The sequence below is a fragment of the Eptesicus fuscus genome, chromosome 7 (assembly GCF_027574615.1).
Source record: "Eptesicus fuscus isolate TK198812 chromosome 7, DD_ASM_mEF_20220401, whole genome shotgun sequence".
Lineage (NCBI taxonomy): Eukaryota > Metazoa > Chordata > Mammalia > Chiroptera > Vespertilionidae > Eptesicus > Eptesicus fuscus.
Genome location: NC_072479.1, coordinates 107485843 through 107507588, shown reverse-complemented (window position 1 = coordinate 107507588; position 21746 = coordinate 107485843).

The following is a 21746-nucleotide window of genomic DNA, read 5'->3' as shown; positions in this document are numbered from 1 at the left end:
GATTTAGAGAAAAGTTAGGAGGACAGCGCAGGAGGCCTGCTCTCTCCCCGGGTTCCTCAGCGGCGCCCCCGCCCCCACGGGCACTGGTCCGAACGCAGACGGGACAAGCCCCACAGGAGCCGCCCGCCAGCGCGATGGAGGCGCCTTCCCGCCCCGAGTGTGGCTGACACGGACGCCCTGACGTTCAAGGCGGGTCACGTGTTGATGTGGTCCCCGCCGGGCAGGGACGGCCCCCCGCGGCCTCGGGACCTGCCCCCCACGCTCTCTGCTGCTCGCCCGGCAGCCCGGCTCCTCCACACGCAGGCAGCCCCGCCCCCAGCTCACAGCTCTGCCAGCATCGCCCTGCCGTCTCAGCAGGCTGGCGCCACCTCCTCCAGGCAGCCCTCCCGGAACCCATCCATCTGGGCCAGGGTGCACCCAGGACACCGGGGCGGGGCCCGGGGCGGAGCCACAGACAGAGGCTGCCCAGGAACCGCTGGGTGCAGGGTCCGTGACGCGCCTGACGGACACACGGACACACGGACCGCCGCCGAAGCTCACGCAGCTCTGACCACGGACAGAGGGTGCCCAGCGCCCACGTCCACCGGAAGGCGGGACCGGGCCTGTGTGTGCAGCAGCCGAGGGACACGGCCACCAGGGGGCACTGTTGGCCAGTTCTCCCCGAGCTCAGGCCTGGCTGCTGCTGGCAGATGCGGGTTCTGTCTGGCCCATTTGCTGGGGGTGCTGAGACCCCGACTGAGGGGCTCCGTGGGGGGTGGGGAGGTGGGGGGGTGGGGGGGTGGGGGGGTGTGGGGGGGTGGGGAGAGGGGCCCAGGGAACTAGCATCTCCCAGAAACACAGCCCGGCCCCTCGGGGCTGCAAACCGGCCGCCCAGAGGCTGAGGGGTCCCCAGCTGTGCCCTGTGTCCCTCTGAGCCCAGGAGGGGCACCTCCCAGGGCATCGGCAGCCCCCACGACGGGACCCGGGTGCTGGGGACCCTGCTCCCCGCGGGGCCCAGCAGACAAGAGACCCTCATCTGCCCAACGGTCTCTCGACCCAGAGCTCACCTCTCAGGGCTGTGCCCACGGATCGGGGTGCCAGCAGATCCCCGAGTGCCTGCTGGGGTGGAGATGGAGAGGCAGCCGGGGAGGGACCAGAGGGCTGAGTGAGGAGGGCGCGTCCCGCCCCCACCCCGTGGCGTCTGCACCCACCCCTGCTCACCCCCCGCCCCCCGTCTGGGTCATCTGTGGTGTCTGCCCACTGTCCTCGGCGTCACAGGAACCCGCCCTCCTGGCCGCCAGGGATGCAAACAGGAAGTGCCTTTCCTCCCTCCCTCCCTCCTCCCTCCCTCCCTCCTCCCTTCCTCCTTCTTTCCTTCCTTTTTTTTTTTTTTTGTTCATCCTCACCCAAGGACATGTTTCCATTGATTTTTAGAGAGAGTGGAAGGGAGGGGGAGAGACAGAGAGAGACACATCGATGTGAGAGAGACACATGGATTGGTTGCCTCCTGCACGGACCCCGACCAGGGACGGGGATGGAGCCTGCAACCGAGGCACATGCCCTTGACCGGAATCAAACCCGGGACCCTTCAGTCCACAGGCCGACGCTCTATCCACTGAGCCACACCGGCCGGGCTGTTTGTTTTATGGTGAATAAGCTAATTGCCTGCAGGATTCATGGAAACCACTCAGAGGCTCGGTGGACGAGGCTCTAGGGCTCCCGCTGCCCCTGCATGCGTTTGAGGGAGACCCCGTGCGAGTCTGACTCCGAAAAGCTGGTCCCCAGACCCTCCGTCCGCAGCCTCACTCGTGGGGCTCACAGGCCTTGGGCGCCCTCTGCCTGGGAGGGGGAGGAAGGGCGGGTCGTGCACCTGCTCGGAGCAGAGCCAGCGGGAGCGGGAGCCCGTCCCGTCTGCCTGTCCGTCCGTCCGTCTGTGCCGGCAGGAAGGACAGAAGCTCCGGGAAGGAAAGGAGGCAGGTGGGAGGTGCCAGAGTCTCCAGAGCCGTGGGGTCTGCGTCCGCTCCGGGCGCCGCCAGGGCGTCGGCGAGGCCTGGGAGAGGGGTGGTCGCAGCCCCGGCTGGGGTGCTCGGGACCCAGAGACGCAGTCCCGGGGGGCGGGGGGGGGGGCGCCATGGAGGGGGGCTGCCCGGGAGCCCCGGGAGCAGAGAGGAGAGAGCACCCCCCGGTCAGGGCCCAGCAGCTCCTTGGCGACCAGTGGACCTGAATGTGAAGCAGAGCAGACCCTGGTCCCGACACGGAACCCCAGTTCAGGCCCGAGAGACACGGCGTGGAGTCCAGGCTGGCTCGGGGCTCGCGGGAGGAGCCGCCAGGCCCGCAGGACACCCCCTCTCGGCCGCCACGGACAGAACGCAGCGGGAGGGCCGGCCGGGCAGACGGCCCGGACCCACTGTTTGTTTGAGGGGTGCCCTCAGCAGACCTCTCAGCCAGCCCCTCGGTCTCGGGCCCTTCACCTGGGCACCTCACCTGGGGTCCCCGGGACCTGCTGGGGCAGAAACTCTGCAGACGGGTTCAGGGGTGACGCAGACCCCCCCCCCCACTCACACACTCACCCCAAGTCACAGAACAGCCTGCAGCACAGCCCCACGCTGCCGGCCGAGTCTCCCCCTCGCGCTGGGCCTCCCTCCCGGCTGCTCCCTGGAGGCCGGACACGTGCTCCCGGTTTGAGGCTCAGAAACACCTGCGGCCCCGCCCGGCCCCCCGCCCGCCCCCCCCCCTCCCGGCCGCGGCTCTTTCCTTCTGAGGATGCCGCGTCTCAGAACATAACGACTCCCTCTCCACAGTCATTCCAAAACCTGTTTCCTCTTATTTCCCCAAGGCCCCCTTGAAATCAACTTCCTCCACTTTCCAAATTGGCCGAGACAGAGAGAAAATGCGTGCTTCTCCCCTGATTGAATTGCTGCTTCTGCAGGCGCAACCGGACGCCTGGTCCCCGGTGCCCAGTCGGACCCGGGGGCACCTGCGGGGGCGGAGGCCAGTGCCCGGGGGCCGGGGCCTCAGGTGGAGAGGGTCCTGCCGGCCCCTGGGGTTGGGGAGAAGAGGGACGAGATCCAAACTGAAATGAGGTGATTAACAGCCAGGTCCCTGCAAGGTGACCGGCACCTGCGCCTTCCCACGGCGTCCCCGGGAATGACACGGCAGAGAGGGTGACGGAGAGTGGCCCTCGGGGAGGGGCCCTGACAGTGCCGCCCGCCACCCAGAGGGAGGAGGGAGCCGCCCAGAGGGAGGAGGGAGCCGCCCAGAGGGAGGAGGGAGCACAGCAGCGGCCCAGCATCCTTTGCAGTGAAAAGAAGATGCAAAATGTGTGAGTGCCCAGAAGGCACTGCGTGGAGGCAGGCGGCCCTGCAGCCGTGATGAGGGACGGGAAGGGGACCTCCCAGGACACGGGGCGGGTGAAGAACGAAGAACAGCGAGTCCCTGTGTTTTAATTCCCACAAAACCATAGCCCACAGGGTGGGTGCTGCCAGCCCGGGTGCCCCCACACACATGTACACACACATATACACACACATGTACACACGAGTACACACACACGCACTCATACACCCCACAGTGCACTCACGCACACACACACTCATGTACACACATGCACGCACGCACGAGTACACACACATGCGTGCACACATGCGCACACACATACACACACACACACATGTGCACATATGCGTGCCCACACACAGTTTTCTAGGCAGGGCCACAGCCGTGGGCTCGGAGCCGCGGGCCCCTCCTGAGACAATGACTCCAGTGAAGGCCGCGCACCACGGAGGAGCCAGAGCGGAAAGGGTCCGGCTCTCGGGAAACAGCCCTCACGTCCCGCTCCTTCCCACGATGGGCAAGGACTCCGCCTTCGCTGTTCACCGCGTGCAGCCTCAGTCCTGAGCGGCGCGGCCGGGACGCGGCCCCTGTCGCGGGGGAGGGGCGGGGTTTCTCCACGCAGCAGAGCTGTGGGACCCGCGTGCAGGAGAGATTCACTCCGAGGCCCCGGCCCAGGGTGGGCGGAGGCAGGAGCCAAGGTGTGTGGGGCGCCTCGTGGCGCGGCTGGGCTGTCGGGGCAGCACCCCAGACGGGGAGGTAACAACGACCGTCGATTGTCCCCGTTCTCGAGGGCGGAGGCAGGACCAGGAGCGGCCGGCAGCTTCCCGAGGCTGCACGGCGGGGCCTGACCTCGGGCGCGGGTCACCTGGCGGGACGCAGGGAGAGGAGAGCGCGGTCCCCGGGAGCCACAGCTGGGTGGGGGGCACCCTCTCCTCTGGCCGTGAGGCCATTCAGGACGAGGAAGGGAACCCGAGGCCCAGTGAACAGGTGCGAGTTGGAAAATTTGTTCCTGACGGGGTGCAGGTGAGCCATTCTGAGACTGTCAGCAAGCTGGTGCTGAGAACGGACAGACAGACGGACAGACAGATGGACAGACAGACAGACGGACGGACGGACAGATGGACAGACAGACAGACGGACGGACAGACAGACAGACAGACGGACGGACGGACGGACAGACAGACAGACAGATGGACAGACAGACAGACGGACGGACAGACAGACAGACAGAAAGACAGACAGATGGACAGACAGACAGACAGACGGACAGACAGACAGATAGACAGACAGAGAGACAGATGGACAGACAGACAGACAGACAGACAGACAGACAGACAGACAGACAGTAGGTGACGGGGCCTGGCATCTCCCTGGCATCTCGCTGTCGAGAAAGAAGACACGAATCACAAAAAGAAAGACGCCTCGAACGAACCTTGTGCTGAACTAAGGTGAGAACCACCAGCGTGAGCCCCTGTTTGTTTTAACGTTTTCACAGACACAGAAATACAGGTGTGGGGGGCACTCAGCCCTCTGTGCACCCCGCTGTGGGCCTCCCTCTGAGAGGGACCCTCCCCGCTCAGGGACAGTGGAAGTCACCCCGAGGGAGGTCTGTGAACTGCGGCGTACCTGCCGCTGACGAGCCTCCTCCCATAAGGCAACGAGGAAACTGGCACACGCTTTCCGGCTCAGTGTCTGGGAGCCTTGAAATTAACCAAGCGCTGGCAGCCGCCGGGGAGCATTTGGGCAACAGAGCAGCTGCGTCCCGGGGAGAACGGTGCTCCGCGGCGTCCCAGCCTCGCTGCGTTCACACTCCTGTCGGCAGCTCCAGCGCAGCTGCGAAGCCGCCAGCCTCCCCTGGCAGAGCCGGGGCCCAGCGCTCCCCGGAGGGAGGGGGCGGGGCGGGCTGGGACCTCCGAGCTCTGTCTCCGGGGCAGGGCAGGGCCTGGCCTGTCTGGTGGGCCCGGAGGACCGACTCGCCAGGTTGTCGGTATTTAATCTGACTCGGAGCTCGCACCAGGAACACCAGCCCTTCCCTGAATTCTGTCAGAAACACGACGGGATGTTTAACTTCGCAGCTACTGCGATGGCGGTAACAGTCGCACAGTTTTGGGCGAGCGGGAGAGCTGCGAGGAAGATGTGGAGAATGAGATGTCCTCCGGCGGCTTGCAGCTCCTCCCACGCCCTGGGAATTTTAGGAACCGGCAGCGTGGGGCCGGTGCACGCCGGGGAAGCGTGTGCGCGGGGGGAGAGCCCGGGAGGCCCTCGCCTGCTCCCCTGCTCTCCCCCTGCAGGAAGCGGAGGCCGGGGCAGGTTGTCAGGTGTTCCTCTGTGCATTGAAGGCACACCCAGCGCCCACACAGGACACCTTGGCCAAGACGCGAGACTCACCGTCTCCAGACACGTACGGCATCTCCACCCACGGGCGGTCACCACGCTAACCAGGCAGCGACCTCAGTGGCCAAGCCTGGCAAACCACACAGACGTCAGAGAACTGCTTAGAGCAGTGATGGGCAACCTTTTGAGCTTGGTGTGTCAAACTTCGCCAAAAAACTGAGCATAACTCGGGTAGTGTGTCACTTTGAGGAAAAAACATTTATTTCGCAAATGTTTCATCCTCGGCATGCGGCCACCTCAGCAGCCGCGTGTCATCAGAAATGGCTACACATGTCAGTGCTGACACGCGTGGCATAGGTTCGCCATCACTGGCTTAGAGGAAGCCATGAAGCAAACAAAGGTGAAGCAACAGCAAAAACAAACAGCAGCAACACACCCCGGGGTGGGGGGCGGGGAATTTGATTTCAGAGTTGCCGCATTATAGTCGTTAAAATGTTCAGTTTACAAGAATTATGAGACATGGGGAGCAACAAGCTGTGCGGACCATCCACAGGAAAAAGGCAATCAATAGGAATTATCCCCGAGGAAGCCCGGGCACCGGACTTACTAGACAAAGACTTAAATCAGCGATTTCAAAAATGTTCAAAAACAAACAGAGGAGGGCACATCTAAGCACACCTGCCAATGCACAATGCAAGTCCCAGAGGGACAGGAGAGAGGTGAGGGGTCAGAGAGGATATCTGAAGATATAACGGCTAAAATAAAACCCTGAAAGTTGATTAAAAAATCAATCTTCAAAAAGCTCAGAGAAACTCAGCGATCCACCTCAAGCTCATCCTCCTCCAACCGTCAAAAGTCAAAGACCGAGAGAGAACCTTGGAAGCAGCGGGAGAGGCTGCCTCAGCGGGAGAGGCTGACTCAGCGTGCCCGAGATCCTCAGTAGGTCGACTGCTGATTTCTCACCAGGGAACGTGGAGGCCAGGAGGCGATGGGATGGAACTCACAGAGTGCCGAAAGACTGAAACTGTGCATCAGGGATTCTACATAAAAACCACTCATTTTGTAAAAACGAAGGAGAAGTCAAGATATTCCAAGATGTAAAAAACACAAAACAAAAATGGAGGGAGTTGACCACAGTGAGACCATTCCTGGAAGAAATCCTAAAGGGAGTTTTTCAGGCCAAATAAAGGGACAGTGGGCAGCAACTCAGGTCCACACGAAGGAATAAGAGAACCAGTTGAGGTACACAAGTAGGTAAATGTAAAGACTGTATATGTGCAATTTCTGTTTGTAACACTTTTCCCCCTCCTATCTGATTTGAAAGAAAATTGCATCGAGCAATGACTGTACATCTTTGCTTATAAATAATGGAACATCATGACACATCGGGGGGAGAAGATGGGATCTGTGATGGGAGAAACACCAGGAGGGGACGGAAGGTGGCTTTCCGGGGCAAAGACGCTTCACGCCTCTGAAATGGACCTGGGCACCTGAGCCACATTCATACAAGTCACCTGCTCATTGTAAACCCAGGGCCACAGCTAACAGGATAACTCAGAACAAGGGAGTGAGAGAAACGACAGGGACGTTAAACTGGGAGGCTGGGAATATGGAACCCAGCGGAAGGCAGGAGTAAAGGGACAGGGCAACGATGACGTCAGACACAGAGAAAGCAAACGGAGGCACGTGCTGTGTGCGGGAGGCACCCCTCGTCCGCAGAGCTGCAGACCGATCGGAGGCGGGAAGACGCGTCACGTGCAGCCGCAGCCGGAGAGAGCTGGGCCGGCGTCGATGACAAATAAAATACACTTTAAGGGGAAATTTGTTTCTAGACACAAATAAAGATTCACTTAAGACAGTGGTCGGCAAACTGCGGCTCACGAGCCACAAGCGGCTCTTTGGCCCCTTGAGTGTGGCTCTTCCACAAAACACCACGGCCTGGGCGAGTCTATGTTGAAGAAGTGGCGTTAGAAGAAGTTTAAGTTTAAAAAATTTGGCTCTCAAGAGAAATTTCAATCGTTGTACTGTTGATATTTGGCTCTGTTGACTAATGAGTTTGCCGACCACTGACTTAAGATAAAGAGTGAATCCATTCAGGAAATGTAACAACTATCTCTATATATAAAAGCTTAAGCAACCATTAGGACCGGAAAGACCGGTTGGCCAGTTGCTATGATGCACACTGACCACCAGGGGGCAGACACTCAATGCAGGAGCTTCCCCCTGGTGGTCAGTGCACTTCCACAGGGGGAGCGCTGCTCAGCCAGAAGCCAGGCTCATGGCTGGCGAGCACAGCTGCAGCGGTGGGAGCCTCTCCCAACTCCGCGGCAGGGCCACCAAGCAGCAGTGGCAGGTGCAGTGGGCAGGGATGAGCGCGAACAGTGTGGAGCCGGCTTGGGCTCTTCCCGGCCATCTGCCGCTTGGCGCACTGCAACATCCCCCGAGGGGTCCCAGATTGTGAGAAGGCACAGGCCAGGCTGAAGGACCCCGCCCCTCTCGTGCATGAGTCCGTGCACTGGGCCTCTAGTAAATATAAATATAAATATAAATATATAAATATATATATATATAAAGAGAGCCCCAAGATACTTAAAGCACAAATTGAAAATGGATCAGAGAAACAGACAATTTCAACAAGGACAGTTGGAGAGGTTTAATATCTCACTTTGACAAGTGGGTGGAACAACTAGACAAAGATCAACGGGAAATAGAAGATGTGAACACCATATAATCAACGGAATCTAGCAGACATCTGTGGGACATGCTACTTGATCACAGCAGAACGTACACATATGCCTTTTTTCAGGTGCATGTGGGACCTTCTCCAGCATAGACCACAGGCTAGGCCATAAAACAAGCCTCAGTACATGGATCAGAGTCAGACAAAATATGTGTTCCAGCCACCATGGGATAAAATGAGAAACCGATAACATAAGAAAATTTGGGAAATTATAAATGTGTGGAAATTAAACACCACAGCCCTAACAAACCAATGGTTCAAAGAAGACATCACAAATGAAATCAGAAAATATTTTAGGGTAAATGAAAACAAAAACTCAACATACCGAAATGGCTGGGATGCAGATCGTTGGTGTCTTTGAAGAAGCCCGCTGAGATTGGACAGGTGCAGGCACGGCAGTATTTAGAGGGAAACTGATGGCTGTAAGTGCCCTTCGTTAAGGAGAAGAGAGATCTCAAACCAATACCCTAATCTTCCACTTTAAGGTTAGGTTATAGCCCAAACAAGACCAGGAAGGTAATACTAACATTAGGGAGGAAACATGTGAACTAGGGAATTAAAAAAAAAAAAAAAAGGAGAAATGAGTTAAACCGAACCTCCTCCCATTGATTCGACTCAATTTCTATCAAGTCTCAGCTTGCTTCTTTGAAGAAATAGCTGAGCTGATTCTAAAATTCGAATGAAAATTCACCGGGTCCAGAATAGCCCTGCCAGTCTTGACAGAGAAGGACAAAGTTGGAGGTCTCAGACTCTGAGTTTCTAAACTCACAACGACAGTCATCAAGACTAAAATCCACTGAACTGCACATTTTTTAAAAAAGGGTGAATTTTAATGGTCTGTGAATTATATCTCAGAAAAAAACACACAAAAGGAACAGCTCAAGCGAGTTGACATTTTTGACGTGTGCACATTTCAGGCCCGCGGTGTGGAATGAAGCATTCTTACAGTTCGCCTTCAAGCATTTCTGGGAAACAAGGGTCTTGGTTCGCAAACGCACGCGCTCCCCCGGGGAGGCCGCCCCGACCGCCCTCAGGAGGCGTTTCTCCCCTGGACGGAGTCAGTGAGGCTGAGTGCTCATGTCTGATTTTGAGATGAAAGTCAGGAACCTGGTTATAAACATACTGGCTTGATGGGAAACAGATGTTTTAGAAAAACTCTGGCCCGGCTGGCGTGGCTCCGTGGTTGAGCATCAACCTGTGAACCAGGAGGTCACGGTTCGATCCCCGGTCAGGGCACAGGCCCGGGTTGTGGGCTCAATCCCCGGTGTGGGGTGTGCAGGAGGCGGCTGATCAATGATTCTCTCTCATCGTGGATGTTTCTCTCTCTCCCTCTCCCGTCCTCTCTGAAATCAATGAAGATTTATACATTGTGGAGAGCGGCTACAGCGTTTGGACAGGTTCAAGCCTGGAACCAATGAGAGGACACAATCCTCTCGTGGCAAAGCCACGTGCAAGTCCCAGCACAATTAGAGCCAAAGGCTGTGGCTGTCAGCTTGACCTTATGGTCCGAACCTGTGGCCCACGTGGCTGCGTGATGGGCTGCGGGAGGTGCAGCAAGGAAACACAGCTGGATCAGGTGCCTGTCACTGAGTAGATTCGAAACCGCGCGAACGTTGTAAACATCCTCACCACGCCCTCACTTTGCCTCGCGGAATCTGCCTATAGAATAAAGACTCGGCTCTCCATCAGGGAGGACAGCGTCCCACCTAGACCCAGCTTTATTCTCTTGTCTGTCTTTTCTGGATCCTTCACCCCCCCTCAGGCTCACCGAACCTGGCCGTGCTGGCGCGGCACAAAGAGGTCCAGGCTTGCCCGGCCGGCGTGGCTCCGTGGTTGAGCGTCGACCTAGGAACCAGGAGGTCATGGTTTGATTCCCACTCAGGGCATGTGCCCGGGTTGTGGGCTCCATCCCCCGTGGGGGGTGTGCAGGAGGCAGCCGATCCACGATTCTCTCTCATCATGGATGTTTCTCTCTCCCTCCCTCTCCCTTCCTCTCTGAAATCAATAGAAATTTATTTTTTTAAAAAAAAGAGTTCCAGGCTTCTCACCACACCTGGTCTTTCTCGTCCGGAGTCTCCACACGGGAGCCTCGTTAGGACAAGAGCCCGTCCGGCCGCCAGGAAGTCCCAGGGCTTGGAGCTCTGTCAGCACCGGGGGCCCGAGACCAACCATGTGAACCAAGTGGGGCCAGGACTGTCGCCGGGCGGCGCTCGAGGCTCAGGCGGTCGGCGGGAGGAGGCGGGGCGGCAGGCACACGGCCTCTCATTTCACAGCAGCGTCTCCACACCCCTCACCGAGGCCCCACAGCACCTGGCCACCAGCCCGCGCAGCTGGGCAGCTCAGTCAGGCGCGGCCCCCATTGGCACGTGTCCCCAGGAGGACGCGTGGGCCGGGCGCCGGGTGCGGAAGGGACGGCCCCACGTCCACGGGAATGGCCCCCGGAGGCACGCGCAGCCCCTGCCCGGCCTCGTGAGCAGGATGGGTCGTTGCTGTTTGAAGTTTGCCCTCGTGGGGGCTCAGGGCCCGGCGGGAGGAAGGCCCCGGTTCCCGCAGCGGCTGCGCCCCGAGACCGGCCTGTTGGAACGATCCGGCCTCCTCGGCTGGGGCTTCTTGAGGGTGAGCTGGGGGGCCACCTCGTTTGTGGCTGGAAGGGACCCCCTCCTCCCCGGGGACTGCTCGGAGGCACAGTGACCAAGGCTGGCTGCCGGCCCAGTGTCGAGTAAGCAGAGCTCTTCCCCGGAAGCCGTGGTCGGCAAACTGCGGCTCTGTTGACTAATGCGTTTGCCGACCACTGACCTAGACTCTCGATTCCAATCATTACAGGCTGTTGTTGTTCCTTGTGATTAAGCCCCTGTCCCAGTGGTCGGCAAACTCATTCGTCAACAGAGCGGCAAACCGCGGCTCGAGAGCTGCAGTCTGCCGACCACTGCACTGAAGGGATGACCTCATGTCCCTCCTCACGGCACCTGGTTAAGACAGGAAGCAATTAGGAGCCGCTTAACCCGTGACTGGTGTCCCGCCCCCCAAGCTCCAAACAAACTAAACGGCTGTTAAAGAAAGAAGGAAGGAAAGAAGGAGGAAGGAAGGAAGGAAGGAAGGAAGGAAGGAAGGAAAGGAGGAAGGAAGGAGGAAGGAAGGAGGGAGGAAGGAGGAAGGAGGAAGGAAGGAGGAAGGAGGAAGGAAGGAGGAAGGAAGGAGGAAGGAAGGAGGAAGGAGGAAGGAAGGAAGGAAGGAAGGAAGAAGGAAGGAAGGACGAAGGAAGGAAGGAAGGGAGGAAGGAGGAAGGGAGGAAGGAAGCTCAGATCCCGTCATGGGAGCAGCGGGGAAAACGGGACCCAACTCTGGTTAAATTTTAGCAACTTTTCTCCCTCCTTCCCCAGTTCCCCCCGATGACGATTAAGGAAAAGTCAAACAGCCCCGCCCTCTCCCGAGACCCAGGTACCCGCCCTTCACCCGGAACTGAACCCCAACCCTTTGGGGCCCAGGCCGGCTCTAACCACTGAGCCAAACTGGCCAGCGCTCATTTTTACTTTTATTTTTAAAAATATATTTTTATTGACTTCAGAGAGGAAGGGAGAGGGAGAGAGAGAGAAACTTCAATGATGAGAGAATCACTGACCAGCTGCCTCCTGCAAACCCCCCACTGGGGATCACGCCCGCACCCTGGGCCTGTGCCCTGACCGGAATCGAACCCGGGACCCTTCACTCTGCAGGCTGATGCTCTATCCACTGAGCCAAACCAGCTTGGGTCACTTTTTATCTTAATAGTCTAATAATTTTATTTTTAAAATGAGTGTAAGGAATATAACCAGGTCATCAAATCTGTAACTGCACGGAGATATAAGGTTCCCTTTAGTTTCCAGGGAAAAGCGAGTGGACAGGAAGGAGAAGAATGTGCACGGGTGCGGCGCTGAGTGTGTGCATGCGTGTGCATGCGTGTGCATGCGTGTGTGTACGTGCATGCGTGTGTGCGTGTATGTGTGTGCGTGTACGTGCGTGGGCGCTGAGTGCGTGCGGCTCTGCGGCCGCCGGGACAGGTGTCTCTGGCAGCTAATTGAGTCGACCTTCTGCTGGGGTTGTCTGAGAGTCTAATTAAATATTGAAGGCTTCGCACCCAAAATGTCTGTTTTTGTTGTAGAATAATTGAGCTCAGCCCGGCATTCCCGACAGCAATTAGGGTGCAGGCGCTGGCTGCCCGGCCGGCCCTCGTTAGTGACAGGAGGCCCAGCTGCCGGCCGGCCACGCGGCCTGGGCGTCATCGCCGCGCCCCCACCTCTGCGCAGGGCGACCCCGGGGCCGGGGGACGGACTGAAGCCGCCACCTGCCCTGTGTGTTTCTTAAAATACGTTTTCATTGACTTCGGAGAGGAAGGGAGAGGGAGGGATAGACACATCAAGGATGAGAGGGAATCGTGGACCGGCTGCCTCCTGCACGCCCCACACAGGGGATGGAGCCCGCAGCCCAGGCCTGTGCCCTGACCGGGAATCGAACCCTGACCTCCTGGTTCATAGGCTGAAGCTCAGCTGCTGAGTCCCGCGGCCGGGCTGGGCGGATGTCCCTGACTTGCTCTGTTCTCGTGATTGACTGTGCGGCACGCTCCATAGGGGCCGGAGGGCATCTCAGCGACGGAGCCGTTCGTGGATCGGCGGGTAAAACGGGGTGAGAGGCCGCCATTCCTGTGGGGCACAGTGTGGGGTCGCTGCCTAGATGCCCACGTGGACGAGTGAGTGAATGAGTGAGTGAATGAATGAGTTAATGAATGAATGGGTGAGAATGAGTGAGTGAATAAATGAATGAATGAGTGAATGAGTGAGTGAATAAATGAATGAGTGAGTGAGTGAGTGAATGAGTGAGTGAATGAATGAATGAGTGAGTGAATGAATGAGTGAGTGAGTGAATGAATGAGTGAGTGAGTGAGTGAATGAATGAATGAGTGAATGAATGAGTGAGTGAGTGAATGAATGAGTGAGTGAATGAATGAGTGAATGAATGAGTGAGTGAGTGAATGAATGAATGAGTGAATGAATGAGTGAGTGAGAATGAGTGAGTGAATGAATGAATGAGTGAGTGAATGAATGAGTGAGTGAATGAATGAGTGAGTGAATGAGTGAGTGAGTGAATGAATGAATGAGTGAATGAATGAGTGAGTGAGAATGAGTGAGTGAGTGAATGAATGAATGAGTGAGTGAATGAGTGAGTGAGAATGAGTGAGTGAGTGAATGAATGAATGAGTGAGTGAATGAATGAGTGAGTGAATGAGTGAGTGAGAATGAGTGAGTGAGTGAATGAATGAATGAGTGAGTGAATGAATGAGTGAATGAATGAGTGAGTGAGTGAATGAGTGAGTGAGTGAATGAATGAGTGAGTGAGTGAATGAATGAATGAATGAGTGAGTGAGTGAATGAATGAGTGAGTGAATGAATGAGTGAGTGAATGAATGAGTGAGAATGAGTGAGTGAGTGAATGAATGAGTGAGTGAGTGAGTGAATGAGTGAATGAGTGAGTGAATGAATGAATGAATGAGTGAGTGAGTGAGTGAATGAATGAGTGAGTGAGTGAATGAGTGAATGAGTGAGTGAGTGAATGAATGAGTGAGTGAGTGAATGGCTCCAGCGTTCACACTCCGGCACCTTCCAGTCCATGTGCTCCATCTGAACAGCCCTGCTCCCTGCGGGGACCCCGCCGGCTGGGGTCCGGGCTGGTGCGGTGGGCCGGCCGCGGAGCCGGGCGCCGGGGACCTGGTGGAGGTAATTGACCGGCGTTCCAGGCCCGGCCATCAATTCTTGTAAACGTCACTTAGTGGTCCGCCGTCTCGGACCGGCCGTGCCCGCGGTGCCGGGACTCGGAGCGGTTTTCTCCCCTTTGATTGAACATCCGCCGCTCGGGCTGATGAGGCCTGACACTGTCTTTATAGAGTGAGTTGTTCAGGAGGCGAAAAACTGTTTTCACAGGGATTCCTCTGGTCCCCGGGGCCGGGAGGAGCCCCGAGAAGGAGCCGGCCGCCGTCCTCCGCTCCAGACGCCGTGCGGGTCAGGGCGGCCCTGGGCCCAGCGGCGCTCCAGCCCCGTGTGGAGAGACCACGAACACGCACGGTTAGCTGGTGGGTCTCTCTATGGCTTTTTAGTGACATTTATTTTTTTTAAATATATTTTTACTGATGTCAGAGAGGAAGGGAGAGGGGGAGAGAGAGAGAAACACCAATGATGAGAGAATCATGGATCGGCTGCCTCCTGCACGCCCCCCACTGGGATCGAGCCCACAACCCGGGCCTGTGCCCTGTGCCCTGGCCGGGAACCGAACCAGCACCTCCTGGTTCCTAGGTCGACGCTCCACCACGGAGCCACGCGGCCGGGCTGAGTGACATTTAGGATCGCGGAGGAAGGGCCTCGCAGGCCGGCGGCATCACGTTGCAGAATCGGGACCGGGAGGGGGACCTCGGAGCCGGTGGCCGCGTGGATCTGAGCATCTCCTCTCTCGGGAGGCCTTCCCGCCAGCGTCCCGGAGCTCCGGGCCGCCTCAGACTCCCGGAGGCCGCTGGCCGTGCCCCCATTGCCCGAGGCAGACCCAGACGCTCCGCGGACCCCGACACGGGCGGCCCCCCAGGGAGAAGACGAGGCTGGGCAGGGCCCGGCGCCCCCACGCCTGCCCCGCGGAGGGTCGGGGGGCACTGGCCTTGGCCTGTCATTAGCCGCCGGGCTAATTTTATCCTCCGAGTGCTGGGATCCTTGGAATTTTTCATGACAAAGTAATGATTTCCAGGAATGAAATAAACCCCGTGCACATTTTCATAGAAAATGAATCATTTCTGGAAAATAATGAAATTGAGTCAGATGAAGTCTTTCCTGGAGGTGCCAGAGATGGAGACGGGCGATCCGGACCCGGGGGCAGCTGGGGCGGGGGTGTCTGAGGGCCCATTTGTCATGTCGGAAATGTCCAACTCAGGAATTTGGAGGACACAACTCTCCAGCCCACCGCACGGCCCTTCCTGTCCTGGGACCCAGGTTCTGCAGTGCCGAGCCCCTCCTTCAGGGCTCGGGCCAATTCTCAGTCCGTTATGGGTGTGTCCCTGCCATTTCCCTGACTGTGATCGCGTGCAAGGCTGTGTTCCCTTGTTCACTGCTCACCTGCAGCCACTGGTCACGGCTCACTCCTGAGCGTGTTTCCGTTGTCTCTGGACTCCCGGGGATCGCAGAGGTTTGTTTCCAAATAGATACATAGTCTCCGGACAGATACATTGTTTCCAATTAGATACATTGTTTCCAAATAGATACATTGTTTCCAAATAGATACATTGTTTCCGAATAGATACATTGTTTCCAAATAGATACATAGTCTCCAGATAAACACATTGTTTCCAAATAGATACATTGATTCCAAATAGATACATTGTTTCCAAATAGATACATTGTTTCCAAATAATGACAAGTATCAGGCTCTCCTCCACATGAGGCATTTATACTGAGGATCCTTTTCGTTGTTGTTAATCCTCACCCAAGGATATTTTCCCACTGATTTTATTTTTTTAATTTATTTTTTAAAAAATATTTTATTGCTTTTTTACAGAGAGGAAGAGAGAGGGATAGAGAGTTAGAAACATCGATGAGAGAGAAACATCGGTCAGCCGCCTCCTGCACACCCCCCACTGGGGATGTGCCCGCAACCAAGGTACATGACCTTGACCAAAATCGAACCCGGGACCCTTCAGTCCGCAGGCCGATGCACCATCCACTGAACCAAACCGGTTAGGGCTTCCATTGATTTTAGGGAGAGTGGAAGAGAGAGGGAAAGACAGAGAGAAACATCGATGTGAGAGAAACACATCGATTGGTTGCCTCCTGCACGTGCCCCGACCAGGGCCTAGCCGGGGAGGAGCCTGCAACCGAGGTACATGCCCTTGACCGGAATCGAACCCGGGACCCTTTTACTAATGGGCGTCTCTGTGAAATCCCCCCAAGGGGAGGGTGACGATGTTCACATCAGACACTGCATCTGAGAGCAAAGATGTTCCATATTCTGGGTCATAAAAAGTCATAATGCATTAAAAGGGATTTAAATCATACAATGGAATTAAATTAGAAGCAAGTACGAGAAAGGTCTTTGAAAATCGCCCATATTTGGAAAACAAATTCCACACGTCTACATAGCCCAGACGTCAGAGAAAAAAGTCACAAGGAACAGGTAGGGAGCATTCTGGACTAAAGGAAAATTAAAACACAAGCGACGAGACTGTGCTGTCTGAGCAGGTCTCAGGGGAGGCCGAGCGGGGTGAGCGCCCGGGTGAGAAAAAGGAGCCCTGGCCGGGAGCCCGCTGGTCAGAGCATCATCCTGGTGCCACACGGTGGTGGGTTCGACCCCAGTCAGGGCACAAGCAAGAACCAAGCAGCGAGTGCATCCACCTCCCTTCCTTTCTCTGAAATCAACTAAAGAAAAAGGAGAAGAACTTACCCCACGACCGCCGGGAGACAAAAATAAGATAAAATTAAACCCAACGTGAGGAGAAGGAAATAAGTCCTGAACTAAGAGCAGAAACCAGTGAACGAGGAAAGACAAAAGCAGAAAAGCCAACAAGACGGCCGGCGTGGCTCAGAGGGTGAGCGTCAGCCTATCAAGCAGGCGGTCAGGGTTCGACTCCCACTCAGGGCCTGGGCCCAGGTTGCAGACGTAAGGCAGCCGATCCGTGATTCTCTCTCATCATTGATGTTCCTATCTCTCCCTCCCTCTCCCTTCCTCTCTCTGAAATCAATAAAAATGTATTTAAGAAAATTAGTGGGTTTAGCATGACTCCATGATACAAGATTAATGCACAAAAGTCAGTTCGGTCGAAACCGGTTTGGCTCAGTGGACAGAGTGACGGCCTGCGGACTGAAGGGTCCCGGGTTTGATTCCGGTCAAGGGCATGTACCTTGGTTGCGGGCACATCCCCAGTAGGAGGTGTGCAGGAGGCAGCTGATCGATGTTTCTCTCTCATCGATGTTTCTAACTCTCTATCCCTCTCCCTTCCTCTCTGTAAAAAAATCAATAAAATATGTTTTTAAAAAGTCAGTTTGTTGTATGTTTACAGACTTGCCACAACTGTCAGAACATACAAGACAAAAGGCAGCACTCTGCATGGGGGTGTGGAAATGTGAGATACTTATGGCCCTAACCGGTTTGGCTCAGTGGACAGAGCGTCGGCCTGCGGACTGAAGGGTCCCGGGTTCGATTCCCGGTCAGGGCACAGGCCCAGGTTGCGGGCTCCATCCCCCGTAGTGGGCGTGCAGGAGGCAGCCGATCCATGATTCTCTCTCATCATGGATGTTTCTCTCTCTCTCTCCCCGCCCCTCCCTCCCTGAAATCAGAAGGGAGAGGGAGAGAGAGAAGCATCAATGATGAGCGAGAACCATGATTGGCTGCCTTCTGCACGCCCCTCCTCAGGATGGAGCCCACAGCCCGGGCACGTGCCCTGACCAGGAATCGAACCAGTGACCCCTTGGTGCCTGGGTTGGCGCTCAGCCACGAAGCCACATGGCCAGGCAGCCACGGAGCCACGCGGCCGGGCAGCACACGGCTCTTTGCCGTCCAGTGAAGATGACCGGAACGGGGCCTGTTTGAGCCAGGAACGAAGCTTCCTCTTTCTCCATCAACTGACATCCCATCCGATCCACAGGGTTTTTTTTGGGTCCATACTGGTGGAAACGTGAAATAACGGAGCAGTTAAAATTCATGATCTACACTTTTGTGCCATTATTATTGCATTAGCATGAAATTAGACTTCTCGTTAGTCATAATTATGCTCATAATTATTCAATCTATCACCGCGGGCCTCCCGGACGCGTTATTGGAGGCTTTATGAGCATTAATAAATTGTTTTTCTTCGTCTGCATTTTATGAATTCTCCTCCTGTGTGATGTGATCTACGAGCCATAAAATGACAGCAAATCGCGGGCTCGGGGGCTCCGCGGCCTCGGGGGACCTCTGTGCCTCGCCAGCGAGTGGCCCGCCTGCCGGCGTCCAGAGGAGCGGCCCCGAGCGCCCCGAGTCCCCGGTGCCCGGCCGCTCCCATCGGCCGCCGCAGCACGGACCCTGGAGCCACGTTCTGCAGCTGGAAAGTCTGTGAGGCGCTGAGGGGCCCGAAGGCCGGGCCGGGCCTCCTGTCTCCAACCACCGGCCCCAGGCGCCCGCCGCCCGGTGTGTCCGTCCCGTCCGGCTGGCCCGTGTGGGGCTCCCTCTAACTTTCTTCCCAGGCCCCTGGTCATGGGCCTTCACTGACCTCTGCCCCCCTCCCCCGCCATCTCTCTCTGTGTCTGAACTCCTATGGCGCCTTCCTGCCTCGCAATTCAAGGGCCGGTATCCCAGAGCTTCGGAGAGTTTGGTACTCGTGGGTGAGCGCTGTGGGCGAATATCATATCCTCCCAGTTCACACGCTGAGGCCTAACCCCCAGGTGGAGCTGGGCCCGTGAGGCAGGGGTCAGGGTGCAGGAGGCCATGAGGGTGGGGCCCCGACCGAGCGGGTTAGCGTCCTCATAAGGAGGGATCTCTCTGTGGGGGCCAAGGAGAGGCACGAGGACGCCCCGCGAGAAGGAACGACCCGCAACCGAGAGCAGGTTCCCCTCAGACACGACCCCGGCGAGCCCGGCCGCGTGGCTCCGTGGCTGAGCGTCGACCTATGACCCAGAGGTCAGGGTTCCATTCCCGGTCAGGGCACAGGCCCGGGATGCGGGCTCCATCCCCAGTGGGGGTGTGCAGGAGGCAGCCGATCCATGATTCTCTCTCATCATGGATGTTTCTCTCTCTCTCTCCCTGCCCCTCCCTCCCTGAAATCAACTTAAAAAAAAAAAAAAGAAAGAAATGCCCGGCTGACACCTGGACTTCGGGCCTCCGGCCCCAGCACCGCGAGGAGGGGCCGTGCTGCGGGAGGCGTCCGTGCGTGTCGTTGGAACCAGCCCAGGCGGCTGGCGGGCAAGGCCATCGGCACCGACGTGCGGGAGGGGGCCCAGGCCCAGAGCAGGGCAGGACCGGCCGGGGGGTGGGGGCCGTGTCCTGAGGTGTCTCCGGTCCCACAGCCCCGCGGGGACGGAGGGCGGACCCGCAGCCCAGCCCAGGGCCCCGGAGAAGGAGGGAGGCCGGGAGGGAGGGAGGGAGGGAGGCTGGGAAGGAGGCCTGGAGGGAGGGAGGGAGTCCGGGAGGGAGGGAGGGAGAGAGGCCGGGAGGGAGGGAGGCCGGGAGGGAGTGAGTCCGGGAGGGCTGGCTCTCATCTCCACCACCCTCCCCAACCCCAGGCGCCTGGACAGGTCCTGGCGGCCGCGTTGCGTGGCGGGGTCACGTGGAGCCGGTTCCCAGGACGCCGGGCGCTGGGGCGGGTCAGCGGGCAGTGGGAGGAAGACGCAGGCCGAGAACGCGCCTCTTCGCAGCGAGGGACACGCGCCTGCGTTTGCCGGAATCGGGGTCGGCTCAGCGGGGTCGCTCCCCGGGAAGCCGGAGCCGCACGCCCTGGGTTCCCCTCGAGCCCGGGTCTCAGAGACTCAAGACGCCCGGTGTCCATGCAGCCCTGGGCCGGGGGGCCCTGCCGCTGGCCAGGCCGCGGAGCCGCCTCCGCTCCACCCTTTTCCTGCATGACCCCCCCCCCCCCCGCCCCGGGCTTCCCCGCCGCCGGCACCGGGGCCGAGGGCTGTGCCCATTGAGGTCCCTCCTGGGGCTGCGTCCTCCCCGCCAGTCGACGGCCCACAGCCGGGACCGAGACGTGAGCGGCTGCCCCGCCGTGGGGGCTGGAGGCTGGAGGCTGGGGCGACGCCTGGGACTGAAGGGACGTGGCCGGGCCGCCAGGCGCTCACGGGGCCGCCCGAGCCCGAGCACAGAGCGGCTCCCTCATTTCCGAAGCGACGGCCCCGCCCGCATCGACACGAGGGGAGGCAGCCCGGCTGCGCGGGAGACGCCCGCGTCCACCTGTGATTAACTCAGTGCCTGGGGCACAGCTGTCTCCACGCGTGCGCGGCTTTAAATGCTCCCCAAATGGAAAACGCATTTACACGTCCACGTGTGATCGCGGTGAGGGCACGGCGGCTCAGCGGCTCTCCACGCCCCCGGGCTCCGATGGCGGGTCTGGGTGAGCAATTTGAGCGCTAATAGCGGCCGTTCTGGGCCTTATCTCTTATCTCCGCGTCTTTCATAAAGAATTTAAAGGGCCAGGCGCGCCCTGCGCCGTGGAGCGATGGGGCGTCCATTCCTTCTCACGTGATCGCCCCTCAGTGTGGGCTGCGCGGGCAGATCCCTTTAAGTCACATCCTCGCGTGGCGGCCGCAGCCGGAAGGCGGAGGGGCCTGCACGGACCCGTGTGGCACAGAGACCCTGCCCGTGGCCGTCTCCGTAAAGAACAGCTAATTTGGGGCCGGCGCGCTCGGCGCTCCGGTCTGGACCTGGGCCGGCTGTCGGCGAGGCCTGTTTTCACCCACCTCCGCCCGCGGCCGACAGCCGGTCCCGTGCTCGGGGACACGGGCTCCAGGGCACCTCCACTCACAGCGGCTCCTGCTGAGTCCCGCGGGCCTCCCGACGCGGCCGGAGCTCACACCTTCCCCCAAAGAGGGCTCCCGGGCGGTCCAAGCAAGTCCTCCGGGCGTTCACCCAACACACACGCACACACACACACACACACACACACACACACACGTACACATCCCACATGTATACAACCACACACATGTACACTATACACATGTATACACACGGTACACACCCACACACATGTACACACAATCACACCACACACACATCACACACCACACATCACACAAAGACACATACACATACCATGCACATACACACACATCTAGACACACCACACACATGCACGCACCACACACACCATACCCATACCCACATACAGATACACACATACGCACACACATACCATGCACACACTCACATACACATACACACATGTACACACCTACACATGCACACAAGCCTACACACACACATGTACACATGTACACACACACACAGGCACCCCCCCACACACGCTGCCGGGCTGGAAGAGGGAGGGCCCGTGGCAGAGGAGAGAAGGGGCACCGGCTCCCCCGCCCTCCGGGCTGCGTCGTCCGAGCAGAGAAGCCACGTGAGGGCCTCCCGCCCGTGGGGCTCGGTCCCACCACCTGCCTGGGGAGGGCCGCCCTGGAGGGAGGAGCGGACGCGGCTCCCAGGCCAGCCCCGCCCTTCCCGCTAGCACCACGCAGAGCCACGGACTCGGGGCGTTAGGACGGGCGGGGCTGGGAGTCGGGGGCCCCTGGAGAGTCGCCAAGCTGAGCCGGGGGCGGCGGCCCTCTGTCCACCACAGCGCACGCCCCCGCCCTGACCCTCATCAGGGAACAGCCCTGGGCCGCAGCCG